The following is an 18293-nucleotide window of genomic DNA, read 5'->3' as shown; positions in this document are numbered from 1 at the left end:
AACGAGCTTCAGCTATAGTTCTTTTATTGCCTTAGTTGACATGGTGTATTTTGTTCTATATGGTATATTTTTAATGCAGTAGTATGCCGTTATACCCCATATATATTTTGGTAAATTTTTGTATTTTTCGGTATATTCATTTAGTATTTGTTTTGAAATGTAAAGCGGGTATCTCACAGTCGTGCGGCCTTGACTGTAGTTTTCTTACTTGTTTTTTATGAACTTGAAAGCATCACCAAAAGTTGTATATGGTTTTAGGCAAAAAGTTTTGTCTAAACACAGAAACAAGAACTTGGCCAAATTTTCTTTATGCATCAAATTGCATTAATGCTCGTAGCAAGAGGGCTTTAAGTGCTTTCATGTGGCAATATTTTGGGCATTTTGTTGCCAAACACACACACACGCAAGGTTGACTCACTTAAAATGGTGAATAACAATATGGACATCACTGAAGTGTGTAATATGTACTCGTATATACTCGTAGCTGTGCAATGATAGGATTACACATAGTAAATGAAGTAAATGCAACGCTAAGCCGCTTACATCAACTGTGTATTGTATATACTGTTGTATAAATAGCAATAAATAAATTTAGAATGTTATTTAAAACAATATTTTATTATTTTTATTTTGTTTGCATTCTAACTTGTGCGACATGTGATTCGAATGGCGCAAATAAAGCAAAAATTATTCTTGACTTTTCTCTAATAATAGCTTAAAGCAAAAGGGAAAAATGAGGAAAAGCCCTGGACAGCTGTTGCTTGTTGGATGTGTTTCATAGAACAACGTTAGCTTAGCCACAGGCAACTCGTTGAAACAAAAAGGATGATTACGAAAAAAAAAAAGAAAATAGAAGCAAATAGAAAATACGAAACAGCACACGTTGCAACTAATTTTGTGTTTGTTTTATGCACTTGCAACATTGTTGCAACTGACGCACATACACTGCTAGACAAACTTCAACTGCCATCAACATCAACGAGTGGAGAGCCACGTCGACTTGAGCGAGCGAGCTGCAAACGTTTAGCATGCCACGACGAGGGGTGAACTACATAGGTGGCAGCAGGTTGCTGGCTTGAGGGAGAGAGAGGAGGGAGGGTGGAGGTTGACAACAACCGGCACTACATTATACAAACTTTGCGGCATTTTCAGCAATTTGTGGTATTTTACTATTTAATCCTTAACTGTCTTGGGTGTCACACTAATACACAACGAGGTCCCCTCGTTCTGCCAACTTCTGCCACATTGCTTGCTGTCTGTTGCCTGCTCGCTGCTGCTGCCTGCCACAAGCCATCAACAGTTTGTTTCAAATCAGACGACGACGACATTGTGTGTGAGGAGGCAGCAGTTCTCTGGCTCAACAGCTCCCTAGCGCCTAGGCACCTGGTGTGCAAGTCCTGTTCCTCCTCCAGCTGACTCCTCTCTTCGTTCTCTTCGTTCTCTACTGATCCATTGTTGCCTGCCACTAGACACAGTCATTGTGCTGGCTCGCGTCTTGCTTAGTCTTCTTGCCTACTTATTGTTGCGAATCCCTGAAACTGAATCTAACTAAATGTATATGTGTGTGTGTGGGAGTGTGTGTGTCCGGGTGTGAGCTGGTGTGTGTATGTGTGTGCTTGAACTGCCAAAAGTACTTCTCTGTTCTGCATTCTCGCTGCGAAGTTTAATTAAAGTCGCGCTACAACTTTTGATATGTTCTTCGAGTTGTTCCTGCCGCACTTTTCCGTTTCCGTTTCTTCTACGGTTCTATCTCCAACTTGGAAATACAGTGGGTGCAATGCCAGATTAAAATATACTCTCAAGGCAACTGTGAACTTTAAGTTGTGCTCAAAGCCATATCTCAAGCCAAACTGATTAAATTAAATTATTGTTAAGCTCTCTGCCAATGCTTGAATTAAATAGAGTATTAAAGACTTTTGACCTTGATAAGAAACTTAGTCGGTTGCTCAATAAATTATTGCTAATTGAAAGTTGTAAATAGTCCACGGTGCATTGAAGCAACTTTTGCTGCTCGGTGGGTCCATGGGGACTTACATACTTGTCTGAAATCTTTCTATGACAGTTTCCCTTGCACAGTTTTGTTTAGTTTGCTGTTGAATGTTTAAGTTTTCGTATCAACTTAGAGACGCACATGCACATGAATGCCTTCCATGCAACTGTCTGTGTCTCTCTGTGTGTGATTGAATATGCTGACAAGGCACTGACACTGGAGCCTAAATGCTAAGTCCTTCTCCTCCTTCTCCTTCTCTACGTCACATTGCAAAATAATAATCACACGATGTGGAGCTGCAATTTCTCAGACTACAAAACGACGCATTTATTTTTCTAAGAAATAAAATCGCAAATTTATATTTTCCAGCCTAACGGCCAGCCAATTGTCTCGGTCACAAAAAAGGCATATTACTTATATAAAATATTCATAATTCCATTATTATTGGAATGGAATATAAAATGGAATTGTATTCGCATTAAATACGCTTACAAAAAGGGAATAATAGCTTACAGCTAACATTTGTATGATGAGATTGAAAATGTATTTATAATATATTATAAGCATTTTATAAAAACACGTTTTCGATTTAAGAATAAAAGAAAATGAATTTCTTGCAGGAAATTTGAAGTATATATAAAGAGCGTATTTAGCTGGCGACTTTTTCTCAGCCAGTTCGGAAGTTTCTGTCCTTATGTATGTATGTTTTGTGCAGGCAAGCGCACAAATTGACAGCATTATGAAAGGTCAGGTCAGAGCCCGGCGACCAAATTTATATATATTAGCCCGGCACGTAAGTAAAAAGGACATTCCATTGTGCCATAATGTCGGGCAGTTAGCACACAGACAGAGAGCGAGAGAGACACACACAGATGGCAAAAGAAAGCTAAAGAGATAGCATAGAAAGGGGAAAGGAGGGGACTGTTGTGCAGTGGTTATATGTTGCTCGTCCTCGATTTAGTCCACTGGCAATCGTGTGAGTGTCAAATGCCAGGCCATGGCCACTCGTACTGGCAACACATGCGACCAGGCCAGGCGCGTCTTCGCATCCCCTGGCAATATCTCCGACCACCTCTCGCCGTCTCTCCATCTCGTTGGTCTTCGTCCCGCAAATGCCAAATGCAAATTTTATTTATGAATATGATTTCTGGCAACAAACAATAGCGCCCAGCATTCGCCATATAATAAAAACCCAAAAATTTTGGTTTGACAAACTCATACAAATATGTATATAGTATTAGAAGAAGGAGGAGGAGGATAGAATAGGAAGAGGTGGAGGATCAGGCAGGAGCAATCTCAACCCGCCTTCTGGCGCCGGGTGTGGCTGCAGCTGTTAACCCTTGCACTGTCACAACGACCCTGCGGCTCTGGGCCGTACTCGAGTGCGTGCCAAAAATTTAGCATTTACCATTCTGCCATTGTGCCATCATCTAGAATCTATGGGTGACTTGTGCGCGTGTTAAAATAATAAAATATGCTGCTGGCTGTTCGTCCTTCTATGTATATTCATACTAATACGCATGCAATACACATTTACATACAATGTTACGTGAATACATCTCGTATATTCGCCCTAAGGCTGCTTCGACCGCATAGTGCAGGAAATCAAAAATTGAGGAAATGAAATTTGGTTATTAGTCAGCTATCCACGTTGACAAAGGCACACCGAGGAGGAGAAGGAGAAGTAATAGGGGGGAGCTGTCTGGTTAGGTGTGGCAAGCAATGTCCATCATGCAAGAGCAGCTCCTGCTGTCTCTCTGTCTGTCTGTCTGTCACTCTCACTCCGCCGGCAACCACAGCACATACACAATAATTATAAATCAACGCAGGCACTCGAATAAAGTCTAGACAATGCCTGACAAAGGCAGCCAGAGACACACACACACACATCCCAATTGGCTTGCACGATGGAGAGAGAGTGGAGAACGGAGAGCGGAGAGTGTCGGACCACGTAGCAGCAGTGAATCGCTTGGCTGGATGCCCAGCACAGACCGCCATTAATGCACCCACACACACTCTGAAGCACTCAGCCTCATCCTTCTCCTTCTCTCACACTCTGTGCAAACATTTTAAAAACCCATGCCAAATGTATCAAATGCAAATTTGAATAATAACCAGTTGATCAGGGGTTGAAACTTGGCTGCGAATGAAAGCAATTCATTCTGCATGTCCTCGAATGTTGAATCAGCAAAAAAAAAAAATGTGAAGCAGAATTGGATTATTAAAAGATTAAGATAAACCAAATTAAAAGTGCCAAGCTGATTTAATTTACTGTATTTAAATTTACGATATTTTAACACAACTTTGCTTAATCAGCATGCGTTATTGAATTTAATAGTTGAAATATGTATAATACAAGTATGTACAGATATGGAGCTTACCAAATTCACGAATTGTTCTCTGCGCTTTATCGATATAAATCTCACATTAACATATAATATTATTCATTTCTTCGTTTAACCATATACATTTAAAACAAAGTTCACTTCTATGTCTTCTATATTAATGTATGATTTCGATTCCCATTATTGACAAGATTTTATTAAACTTAATAATGTACTTAAAAGCACCCTAATGTTAATGTAGGAGATTTATTCTCGATATTTCAAGTTTTAGTACTTCTTATTTTTCTTTATCTGTGCGCTCATATTTTACCATATTCAAAAACTTCGATCACAAGCAAGTGGAGTGTTGCTATCGATTTTTTTACTCCTTCCATATCTTATCGACACTTTCTTGTTATCGATTTGTTTAACTACTTTCCTCTCTTACCGATATTTTTATGTTAAGTGTGGTTTGGTATGTAATGAGAACTTATTTTAAATGCTGTATAAGGCGTAATTCTAACTTACTTGAAGTGTAGATTACTACTTCAATAATAAATAAAGCTGCCCTCTACTACTTTATTTAAAAAACATGCATTTGTATATATTAACGCTTAATAAGCCACTAAACCAATCAATACTTCAAAGCCAATCTAAGTTGTCAAACCACAGAAATATAGTTTTGCTTGCTGCTGGTTTTGAAACAGTTGAAACAGAATTGATTCATAAGGTCAGTCAAAAGCACCGCGAACCGCAGAAACCAAAAAGGATCCACAATTCAATTGGCATTGAATTGAAAGTTCATGCAAATGACGCTCAGATGTAGGCAACACTTTTTTAGCCTGTACTCTTGTATTTGACATTAAATAGCTGTTGGAATAAATCAGCAAGGCAACCCAAGAGAAGGAGAGAGGGGGAGAAAGCGAAGGTCCATCGCTGATGGAAACAGTGACAGCGACAGCAACAAACATTTTCGAAATCAACAACACCATCAGCAAAGAGGGACACACACAGAAGCGGGCAAGGGGTGAGAGGGCATGTCAGGGCGGGGCAGAAGGGAAAGGGTCTCTCATATCGCACGTGTAGCATCAGAGAAACAGGACAACTCTGCATGCAATAAACAAATAAATATGCGAATTGGTGTTGCTGCTGCTGCTGCTGTTTATTTAAAAAAGAAATGCGGGCCATGATTTTTAGCGATGTGGCACGTACACAAAAAGTGTTTGAGGCATGAGTATGCCAGACAGTTGTGCACTTGAAAGAGCCCAACGGCAACAACGACAACAGCAACAACAATGACAACGCCAGTTGAGCTCCTGTTGCTGTCAATTTTGGGCTTTTTCGTGCCAGACGATACGCCATTGAGGCTGTTGAGTCGCTGGGTGATTGCCGCTTGAAACGCGTAACTTGCCTCCAGTTGGTAGTTAGTCGCCATTGTTGCTGCTCCTCTTGCCTGGCTGCTGGTTCATGTTGCACACACACAGACACAGTCAAGTGCAGCAGCAACTGTAGCGAAATTTGAGAGCGAATATGGGGTTGCATAGCATGCAGAATATATTCTTTTATTTTTTTGTTAAATACATAATTACTATCTCACATATCTTTGCATGCAAAGTTTTGCACTAAGTTCAAGTTTCATCTGCTGTTGAGTCACATTCCGAAACTAAACTTCTGAGCTTGGCGCTGTCATGTGAAATCACTTAGCTATCTGCAGCTTCGTTGGTGATATCTTATCAGACTCAATCAGCTTTTAGCTTGGTCTCGACCTCAATCTAAGTCTGAGCTTTCTGCTGCCTGAGCTCCTGAGCTATTTGCTAAGACTTGAGGATAAGTCCGATTGGCCGCCTATCGGAGAGTTGAGTAGAAAATTGTTTTTTATTCCTCTATTTTGGCTCCTTCATTTCGGCCTTATTTTGCTGGCAGCTCGCTATTTATGCGTCTTTGATGCTAGCTCTACATTTTTTTTTCATCTCCGTCTCCAACTGCGGCAGATTTCTTTGTGCTTTGTGCCTTTTCCTTTGCCTTTTGCGCAACTTTTCGATTACTTCCATTCAATTTGTTCGTCTTTGGCCTTGGCATTCTCAACAAGTTGCCCTGTTGCGCCCCTTTTATATATTTCTAGTTGCCTTGGTAATATTAAATGAAAAACATGGTAAATATGAATGCAAAATAAACAAACAATTACCGGCAATAGTGCAACAACAACAACCGCCTTCCATCTGCCAACTGGGACTTCATTTCGAACAGCTGCTCAGAAAAACAGAAAAACAGAGTTTGTTATTGGCTGTATTAGTTGAATTCTTATTTTGATTGCTCGATGAAAGCCCGAGGTCTCTAATCGAATTGGATTTCTTTAAATTTACATTTGAAGCCACGTTAAGTAAATCGTTTCGTGACTAATATTCCCTTAACGCATTTCCGTATTAAATCAAATTCTAAAACTCTGCAATTATTGTCACGTGTTTTTGCTTTCTTGGCTAGCGGAACAATTTAAATGGCTTTTAAATTCTCATAGCACACCGTCCGCATTTATGAGTCCATTTCAATGTTTCAACTTGAAAAATCTGGAATTCGAGCGCCGAATATCCGCCGACAGTTCATTGTGGTTGCAATGATATGCCTGAGTGCCGTTTGCGGTTCGTGTTTTTTTATACCCGCTACCCATAAAGTAGAAGGGTATTATAACTTTGTGTAGTAAATTTATGTACTAGGCAGAAGGAGGCATCTCCGACCATATAAAGTATATATATTCTTGATCTGAGTGAAGAGACGAGACGATATTACAAAATCTGTTTGTCCGGTTGTCTGTCTGTCCGACCATATAAACACTAAGATCTCAGAGACTATAAGAGATAGAGCTATAATTTTTTCTAGCATTACTTGTTATGTTTGTTGTTGTTTATGCCACGCCCACTTCCACATCAGCAAATCAACAAAAATCGAATAACAAGCGCAATTTTGTATTTAAGAAATTATTTTGTATTGAAAAGACGCCTCCTTACTACAGGTCTCAGTAGCTTTGGCTTAAAATCTGGTATATTTTAAATATATTATATTATTATTATTTGGTATATTAATTTTCGGTATATTAATTCGGTATATCTTCAAGTGTATACCGTACCGTTTTGCTTTTATTCAAAATGAGTAGCAGGTATCTGAAAGTCGAGCACACTCGAATGCAGCTCTTTTCTTTTTTGGGATCTGTCTGAATTTGGGTGCGCTCTTAATGGGCCTTCATTTGGTGGCCATAAAGCAGTTGAAATATCTACGGGAAAAGTGTTGTTTGTTGCCTCGCTGCTGGTTAATTAAACGACCGTCCGGAATAAGCTCGTATCAGCGGACTCGCAGGACATGCAGGATACCAGAATGCAGGAGGCGCATTAATGGTCAAAACATAAATAAGAGCGCGTTAAACAATTGCAACATCAGCCATAACAATAATAGTTATAATAATAATAATAATAACATGAATGATATGCGAATGCCATAACATGCAATAAAACAACATGCGAGCCGAATGACACGTAAACACCAAAGCACACACAGAGAGAGAGCAGCAGTAACAGCAACCAAACACAGCAAAAGCCACAGCAAACTCATTCACACACACACACAGACGCACACACTCACACGATATACAATGAAGGGTTTTCAGTATAATTACAGTGCTGCTGTTGCGGTTAACAAATTTATAACACACCATAACAAGGGTGCTCTCTCAACTCGACTCGACTCGACTCTCGACTAGTTTTGGAACTGCTCTAAGCGTGCCACGCCCCCCTGCATACACACACACATAGCTATCACATACCTTTGGAAACATGCAAGCACTTGACCAAATGTTTCCGGCGCACATGGTTGCCACAGGTTGTCACAAAATTGCTGAGGTGTAGATGCAAAGCTTTGCACCAGACACGAAATATGTAGTACAAAGGGCTCTTGACCAAGCCTCACAGTCTTGGCACCTGACCCCGTCGATGTCGATGCCGATGTCGACCCCAAACCGACATCTGGTCACCCGATTCTCATTCCATATCCATATTCGATGTCGACAGCAGTCAGCTGTTTGATTTATGGTACGTTGTTGTTGTTGTTGTTGCTCTTGCTGTTGCTGTTCCTGTTGCTGCTGCTGTTGCAGCACAAATTAAAAATGTTCAAATGTCTGAGCCATAACTCAAATGTCAATGCATTTGTTTAATTTGAAATGTGCATGTGGCAGCACTTTTAGTAGCTTACCATCTCTCTCTCTCTCTCTTATTGTGTACTATAATTGCCCGACATAAGCGTTGCATTAAAACTTAATTAATGTAATTGTATGGGACCTAAGCAGCAGCAGCAGCAACAGTAGAGCCATTAAACACAGCAATAGCAATAGCAACAGCAATACAAGTAGCTGCAACCAGAGACCATTTCAAATGTCAAATTACTTCAAAGTAGAGCTTTGTTTCAGATTTGAGGCAATGCTACAGCTACTTCACATTATCAGTGTTGAGCAAAGTGGACTCGGATAGTTAGTTGACCATTTAACTAATGGCTCGCACTTCAATTTCTAATTCGAAGCATTATGAATACTCGCACTTATTTGCAGCGTTAATCAAATTGACAGCAATGTTTGCAAACTTAACTAACTAGTTGAGAGCTTAACACGTCAATTAATTATGGAAAGTACACTAAATGCATTAGATCTTTGGCAATACTTGAAAGGACTGCAATTTGAATAATCGTTGATTACTTATCAATATACCTCGGATGTTGCAAATTCATCAAATTTATTAATTGTATAAGTATATTTAATCACAATATTTTAAAATATTTGTATCTTTTACTACTTAAGTATTGAGCTCAACATGAAAATGCATCTAAATATATCCTTAAAGTGTATTTGAAATGCAAATTTAAAGATTTACTTGAAGAGCAACAAAATTAGACATATATTGTCAACCAATTTGTGGAAGAACTTCACTTTTGCAATTTGATATAAACTTACAAATTACAATAAACATAAATAAAATAATATTAAGGCAAACGCCAACAACAAGATATAAGAAGTAAGAAAGCTACAGTCGAGATACCCGCTACACATTTTTAGTATAAGCAAAACAGTGCTAATCAATAAATGAATATATAAAAGGCTATATTTGGTATATTCAATTTGGTACATTTAAAATATTCCATAAAGTAGAAAATATACCAGATTGTCATTCAAAGCAACATAGATCCTTATTAAGTAGGCTTTTTTCCCATAGAAAAGGATTCTCTTTAATACAATAACTTCTTTATTTTTTAGCAATCATAAATACTGTAATTATTATTATAGTCTCTTAAAGTCTCTGAGATCTACGTTTTTATACGGACATGGCATTATCGTCACTCTGATTAAGAATATATATACTTTATAGTGTCGGAGATACCACTTTCAGCCTGTTACAAACATTTCCTGGATGCTCAAAATTAGAATACCTTTCTTATATAAAAATATCTACTTTTAAAGTGTGTTGATTTTCAATATACAGTCGACAGGTTCTTAAAAAAAAAAACAATAAAATCTTTCATGATTCATCGTTCATCTTTTATATTTGAATAATTCTAAGATATTCTGATAGTTCTTCATTCTCAGGTTTATTGAATGGTTGACAAAAATTGAAAATTTTGAAATCTCTATCAATAAAAAAAATCTTAGAGTGAATAATAATTATTGTAGAGCAATTTATTGAAATTAAAATTAATTCAAAACACTCTTCGATAATCATTTATTAGTGCGTAAATATTAGAGACTCCTAGCTAAATGTTGATGGTCCAGTCAGTCAGGACAAATAAATTTATAATTTTAGATTATTCTCAGTGAGAATTTACTTAAATCGAAATCAGAAAACAGAATTAAGTATCTGTCAGCTTTCACCAAAAATTCGATTGAAATATTTCAACAATATTTGTGGCATATTAAAAATAATTTCCAATTGAAGAAACAAATGTGTAAATATTCAGTTGCTTGAAATGTTCAATGTTTATAGAATTTTACCCATATTTACTTTTTGTTTACAGCTCTAGGCAAATATGAAAAGGCTGCAGAGATCGATTCGTTTCGTTTAAAAACTTTTATTTATTGCCATCTATGCATATTTGCTTTATTTACCAATTTAACAAACTAGTTGAAGTGATTTCTTTACAATTTTATTTCACAGTTTATTGCAGCCTTAAAGACCTTTGGCGAAATAGGGAGAAATACTTGTTTGTTGGCTCGACTTACCGCAAATAAGACATTTACGAGTTGGGTAACTGCCGATGACACGATGCCCTCGCGAATGGCCAAATGCAACCAACAGCAACCGCACCTTGACGCAACAACCTCCCCCCGTAAGCTAACCCACTTTGTAACTTTAAACGCCATGGGCTGCTTACCACAAGAGGGCGACGATGGTGGCAACGACGGCGGCGGCATTGGCACCACATCAAAACGCATGACAAGACCTCAGAGTGGCTCCATCAATGCGACGATGATGGTTGAGACGGTTGTGGAAGCCTGTTGCAGAAGTTACAGACATTGTTGGCGGCAGCAACAATTAGATAAAGATCAACAGGCAGACAGACAATTCGACAATCAGACAGAAGAGAAGAGAAAGAGGCAAGAGAGAGAAAGGGACGCACGAAACCGCAAACTAAATGGCACGCCCATTTAATTGCATAAAACATAATGCCACATGCGACAGAAGCAGTCGGAGTGCCAGGAGTCGCTGCAACAATTGCTGGCGACATTTGGCATCAAAGGGCAGCCGAACTGCCCATTGCCCATTGCCCATTTCCCATCACATCCCCTCGAAAGCTTGACCACTGTGAATGCATAAAATTATTTCCGCTCTGCAGTGCCAGCAATTCTAATTAAGGCGAAAGACATTTGGATTGACACGAGACAAACGATGGGCTGTGTAATCGGAGCACTTGCTGTCGCAGTTGGAGTCGCAGTCGCTGACCAACAGCCGCTCCTATTCACCAGATATATAGTATATTTATATACCACAACCTCTTTCCACCCTCTCCGCTGTCTACTGCGACAAAGTCAGTACTTTGTTTTCAGCGTCGTCGTCGTCGTGGCCGTTGCAAATTGCATAGAATAAATTTTCATTAAATGCGCAGCCAAGTCGCAGTCGCAGTCTAAAGTCAATGTAAAGTGGCAGGACACACAAACAGAACAGAAACTGGCCGCACCCGCTGGGTCAATGGCCCTGCACTTGCCACTTGCCCATCGACTTGTCCATTTTCATAATTTTTAATTATTTTTAATTTAATTGTCGCGCCTCGCGTGCTCTTCGCAAACCATCAACAAGCAACTCTGACTCACAAGTCAGAGGCGGAGGCGGACACAGAGTCGGAGACGGAGACGGAGACGGAGACGGAGACGAAGTCTCGCTCAACTCTTGACAGCGGATCACTTCCCGGCGGGGAGTGCAGCAATCAACGACGCGGCGTCTGCAATGAATGCGATGAATGTGTTCGGCGTGTTTAATAAGTGAGCAAGAAATCAAACCCACAAAGTAGGCGAACGCTAGATGCACTTACTTAATACAAGAGACTGGGAAATAGAAAACTATTTTACTTAAATTTAAAAAAGTATTCAAATAGAGTTTCTTTATAGTATTTTATAACACTTTTTTCGAATAATATTCAAAGACATTTTTCATGTAAAACTTTTTAAAATGAGAAGGAACAAAATAGGTCTTTATTCTACGAAAACAGATTCAACTAATAATAAATAAAAATATAATCATCATAGCATACAATTCTTAGAAAGGAAAAGTAATATTACTTTAGTATTTTCTATACAAAGTTATTTAATGTGTCACTTGAATAAACAAGTTTTCTAATTATTTCAATAGATTGAAAAACTTATTTTATTTTCTTTTTTATATTTTTTTATTTAATGTAATTAACAAGTTGTTTAAATATTGAATGACTTATTTCATTTTGATTTAGCTATTTTTCTACTATCAAATAAAGGTGAATATAAATTCGTGCGGCTGAATATCTGTTATATCATCTTATTTATAGTAAATTAAAATTCGATTTACCATCTGACATATAGTACATTAAAATGCTATTTTATAACACGAGTAACTATATTATAAAAAGAATGGATTTATCAAGTTTATAGTTTTCTAACAAACATGAAATTGCGAACATAAAAGGAAATACAATTTTGTTTATTTCTTATGAAGCATTGTGTTTTATTCATGAATATATTATTTAGCAGAGTATTTACTCAAGCATAATTTCCATATATATTTTGGTCGAACTTAATAATCAAATCAGTATGCCCATTTCGAAAATTATGCGCATTATTCTTAGGAACTTGCGACAGCATGAAAAATGTGTCTATAAACATTTTATGTTCGTTTCAATAATTTAAGTTTTCCAAGAATTGCTTAAAAATGTTTCATGGTCGATGTCGCCGTAGCTGACGCTTGCTGTCCAGCTCTACTTTTTGGTGTTGCTTCAGTTTACTGTTGCTGTTGTTGTTGTTGCGTGTCCATTGCCTACAAAACATAAACACAAAATTTTAATTACTTCAAATGTGCGGGCGCACTTAGAGAACATTTTGCGGGGTCAGCTGTGCCCCGATAGAGTCAGAGTCAGAGACTCAGAGTGAGAGGAAGGGAGGGAGAGGTGAACTGGCAGGTGCCCAGTAGCCGCAACCAGCGGGAGGGAACGCAGCTCGTTCTGCTGCTGGCCGTAGTTCAAAGTTATTTACCCCCAAAAATTTTATGTAATTACGAAAGTTTTTGGCGCTCAGCTCTGAATATAAACGCTGGTCGTTGTCAACATTATGGCAAAAATGTTATCATCATCAACACAACCGAGTTGAAGCAGCATAAGCAACAGCAGCAATAGGAGAAGCACCATTTGCAGCTGTAGCACTGCCAGACCTCAAACCCCAAATATGTGGGGTGGGACAGAGGGAGGGGTGGCAACGGAGGAGTGTTGCTAGGGGATGCCAACTTATTGTCGCAGCTCAAGTAATTCACACAGCAGGTGCTCGCAGTTAGCTGCGGTTCTCGTCGTCCAACTCCAACAAAAATAATTATCACTCTTGATTATCTTTTGTAGAAATTAGTGTGCACGCGCTCTACTCCTTTCTCCTTTCGTACTTTCGTCCTTGCCACCTTGTTGCCACCCACCTCGCCACTTGGCTGCTAACCACCATCATAGCATCGTAAAAGTAATTGTTGTGTTTTTGTCAAAAACCTTTTGGAGCACTTTAAATGGGAGACAGGCGCCCAAAGGGGCAGCAGGTAAAACTGCCAACGAACTATGCTAACTGTTTAATGTTGTTACCTGAGCAAATTGTCGACGCTTGTGCAAATTTCTCAACGTTTTATTGGTAGCATAGAGACGACATTATGCTGACAATTCCGGGCTGAGCTCTTTTTGGGCGTGAAGTTAACTTCTGATGTTTACCAGCAAATTGCTTCATATGCTTACAATATAATTTGCTTTTTAATCCCAGTAATGGATTAAGGTGTTAAGATTATTTCGCAATTTCTCTGCCAAATGGATCCCAATTAATTGCTTTGAATGCCTGCAAACATTACTTTGGGCGTTAAGTGATTGCAATTGATATCAACCTGTGGCTTTGTGCAATTAGTTGAAACAGTCAATTGGGGTGAGCGAAACATTCCGTTTGGATATCGCATAACCAACATATGTTAACTATTCTAAGAAAGGCGCATTGAAACATTACATTAAATTAGATTACAATTGCATGCACTTCAATAGGTGCTACTGAATTGTTTTACCTTTTTCTAAGAACATATATGTAAAATATGTTGATAAACCAAAGAAAGGATAAACAAGTAAGAAAGCTATAGTCGTGTATCTATGTATATATACGCCTAAAATACTGAAATATACCAAACTCTATATTTGATATATTGCTAAAGTAACTAAGACTTTAATTAGATTTTCTTATGTATATAACTTCTACAATTTTTTATCCGATCGCAACTATAACTATTATTATCTGTAACAAAAGACTTCAAAATTATTCGATTTCCAATGATTTTCGAGGGCGGTAGTGGGTATCCCAAAAATTTGAAGCAAACTTGATCGAGAACAAATGTATATTCAAATCAAAATAAAACTTTCTTAAATTTAGATTGATTGAATTAAATATATATTTCTTAATTGCATTTTTACACTATTTTATACAGAAAGAAAAAAATCTAGATTGAAAAGTAGATTCCAAATCTTGCTTTCTTATTTTCTCGATTAAAAAAAAAAAAATCAATCTTGAAATAAGATTTTTTGATTGAAAAAATCATATATCCAAATTTGTATGCTAAATTCAAAGTTTTCAGTTAACAACATCTTATTTTTAGATTAAAATCTTGATTGAAAAATAAGAATTGATTTAATAATAAAACTTCTTTTACATCTGAATATACATACTGTAATTTTAAGCTAAGACCTCTAAAAACGTATAGTTAATAGCTAATTAATAATTTGAAATATTTTCTTTTTTTTTTTTTTGTTTTAAGAATTTTAAGATCGAAAAGTTCTCAATCTCAATATTTTAGCCACGATCCTTTTCCACTATAGGAAAATGGTATCACCCGTTAAGTAGAAAGGTGTACAACAGGCATAAGGAAGCTTCTCTGATATACATATATATGACATATTAGTGATTAATATTAACAGTTGTGCTAGTAAAAGTAAAATTAAAGATGTGCTCGTTTATGTTCTTCTAAGACCAGCTTTGCTTTACAACTTGACCGTTCACCAGTTTAATACATTATCGCAATAAGTAATGAGTTTAATTTGGAATCTTAAGTTTAATAGTAATTCCAAAGCGTTGAACTAAAAATTGAATTGTTGAATATTGCTTTAAATAATATATTCTTTATATTTTTTCCCAGTAGTTGCTATTTAAAATGCCCAACTATCAAAGTAGAATAACACGAGTTTGTCAATTAAGATCGTTTGCTGCTTCCGTGTGAAATTATCCGAAATGAAGTTGGAGTGTTGCATGCCACAAGAGATTTGAGATAGTCCTCTCTAGATGCTTGCCTGCAATTTGCTGGCCAGTTACATCTGTAAAAGTGCAAATTGCCGGGTGGCATTTCAGAAATTCCATAAATGGCTAAGGCCAAAAACTTTTAGATGGCTGAAACACTACTTGCCACTCTACTTTACTATATCTGTGGCACTTTTTAGCTGCCTCTGCCTCTGTCTCTGTGTCTGCCTCTGCCTTGTGTTGCCTTTGCCACATTTCGTGTTAACAACGCGCTTTGCGCATTTCCGCTCTTGGATAAAACTTTTACTTTTGTTTATTTGTCGCTCATTTCAGCTGATGTTGATGTTGATGTTGCTGCTGTTGTTTTTCATCATCTGCAGCTCTTGGTCTCTTGGTCTCGGCTTTTTGTGCTGCTGCTCTGCAACAGTCGGACTTGTGTCTGCCTTTAAATGAAAGCTAATTAACTTTTATTTTTCAGCAGTTTGTGTTTCTGAATACTCTCTGAATTCACTCACTCACTCACTCGCACTCACTCTTTACATTCACTCGCTGCCTGCACTGCGTACACACTTTTTTCCCGCTCCCCCCACACTTTTCTTCATCGCTGCCCGCACTTTAAGTGACTTTCCGTCCGACCCTGAAGCGGTCCCAGTTGTTCATGGCCTCCTTTGGTCATTACAAGTTGATTAACTCATAAACATTTACTGACAACTGACAACTGACGTCTGACAAGTGGCAACTTTGTTAGCGCCGTCCGACAACCAACTGATTTTATTTTTTAACTTAACTTCTCTTGATTTCTTTATTACTTATTTAATGCGCATTTTTCCACTTTTTTTTTGTTTATTTTTTTCTGTTTTCTGTGCTTTATCTGAGCTGAGTATAAAAATGCTGAAATAAATTTGCGTTTTCCGGAATTTGTATACATTCATCCCCCCCTTCTCCCCTTCTCGGACGGAGCCTGGCTTTTCACCGACTATTTTGGCCAAAGTGCACGGCGTACTTTCTTTTTCGTTAGCTTCGCATTTTGTTTGTCTGGTTGTCTTTCGCATTTCGAAATTTAATTTCAAAGAGTTTTTCGTTTTCTGCTTTTTCCTGTCGCACATTTTTTACGCCGCTTTAAATTCACAGCACTTTTTTTGTATTTTGTATTTTTTGCACTGTCATTTGCGCTTTTCATTAATTTGGCGCAATTTTTTCCTCCCATCGTGCGAACTTATTTATTTATTTGGCTTGTTGTAGTTGTTGTTGTTGCTTTTCTTTCTTGTTTTATATTATTTCCAGCTAGGTACATTTTGGTCAAAGTAATGTTGATTGTTTGCTCGGCTGACTTTGATTACGAAATTGTTCAAAATAAATACAATTACGTTCAGCAGCAGATTGCTTAAGCTGGCACTAAGCAGACTTTTAATTGAGTTTTTTTCAGATACCCTGCAGAGACGATGGGAGGGGGAGTATTAATAGAATGGAGAGTAAAAGACGATTTTGAAAAATTAATATTGAATATTCATATAAATTAATTATTATTATTAAATTATTATTATTATTATTAAATTATTATTATTATTATTATTATTATTATTATTATTATTATTATTATTATTTTTGTTATTCTCTATCATCATATTCATTATTGATATCATAATATATATTATCACAATTTCACCACTTTATCTTCTTTCTTTTAATATTATTTTTCTAATATTAATGGGTACTTCGCCGTGTGTCAATCTATTCTATGAGTAAGTTTCCTGTTCCTTTCCTAACTTTATCTCAAGGCAGATTGGCCAGATGCAAAATTTGTAATGGCCCGTTCAACCGCCACAGGAGAAAAAAGGTAAACATTTTTTGGGTTGTCAAAGTTAATTAGAATGAGACTTGTTGATTTTAAAGATGGTTTTGCGAAAATGAAAGGTCAGCGATGGTCAATGATTAACCCTTATCCATTATTCAGCATGTAACTGCAATTAATTAGCAGCGAGTTCAAATGCTGAATTAGAATCTCGTTAAACTACATTTTAAGACAAGTTTCATCGGATAAGTCTCTTGAATATTTCAGACAAATCATATTTTTATGTTCCAAGTGGAGATTAATTAACTCGAGACTCGACGTAAATTTGTCTCTCGCGATATTCGGCTGTCAGAAATGTATTTAATGTTTGCCTGACGGATGATGATAATATATGTGTTGACATCTAACTTTATTAATTATTATTAACCAGTCAATACGCAGAGCATTGAATAAAGTTTTTATGGCCGTCAGCTGTGTCGTTAATTAAAATATGTAACCAAATATAATATTCATAAAAGCAACTCAATGTTAATGATGGATGTTAATTAAATATGCAATTGATTTGGACATCAAATGTTCAAATGTGAATGTGGGGGAATCATTATCCTCCAGCAACATTGCGATAATAATATTCATATATCTATCTACTTATTGATATGTTGGCTAAATAAAAAGATTCTTTCAGCGGCAATAGAATTAGAATTCGTTGTATGTTATATATTTTGACACCAAAAGTCACATACAAGAGTATATGAATGTTTGATGGAAATAATTGAATGTAAATTTTCAAATATGTATGTAAATGCGGAAATATTCGAGATTCGTATGTTTGTAATGGGCGTGCACCTATTTATAATTTATGCAATTATCAATGCATAAATGCGAACTGAAATGTGCTCGATAATTAAATGCAAATGTTGAATATTGTCAATATCGTGATATTTGGCCAGCATTTTTCATTTTTCAGTTTTCATCACGAAATCCAACTTCTCTCTTCCATTTCGCCTGTCATTTGTGTACATTCATTCATTCATTCATTCAGTCATGCGTTTGCTATTAGTTTTGCTTCATCTCGTTTTTTTTTCCACTTTTTTTTTTTTTTGTGCTCTGCGCACCACATATTTCTTGTCAATCCTCGTCCTGGTCCTCTTCCTCCGGTTCTGTTGTCAATTTGATATGCCC

At 37.1% G+C, this 18293-nt stretch overlaps 1 long non-coding RNA gene across 1 annotated transcript; it reads right to left on the bottom strand.

The window, feature by feature from the left end:
• Positions 1-15034: 15034 nt before the first annotated feature.
• LOC132789851 (uncharacterized) lies at positions 15035-16659 on the bottom strand. The gene is made up of 3 exons (XR_009632744.1): positions 15843-16659; positions 15499-15762; positions 15035-15445 (listed from the first exon to the last, which is right to left on the bottom strand). It is a non-coding gene; the product is annotated as an uncharacterized LOC132789851 (long non-coding RNA).
• Between the last annotated feature and the right edge of the window lie 1634 nt (positions 16660-18293).

The sequence above is a fragment of the Drosophila nasuta genome, chromosome 3 (assembly GCF_023558535.2).
Source record: "Drosophila nasuta strain 15112-1781.00 chromosome 3, ASM2355853v1, whole genome shotgun sequence".
NCBI lineage: Eukaryota > Metazoa > Arthropoda > Insecta > Diptera > Drosophilidae > Drosophila > Drosophila nasuta.
The sequence above is the reverse complement of the archived record's forward strand: the minus strand, read 5'-3'. Positions and strand labels throughout refer to the sequence as shown.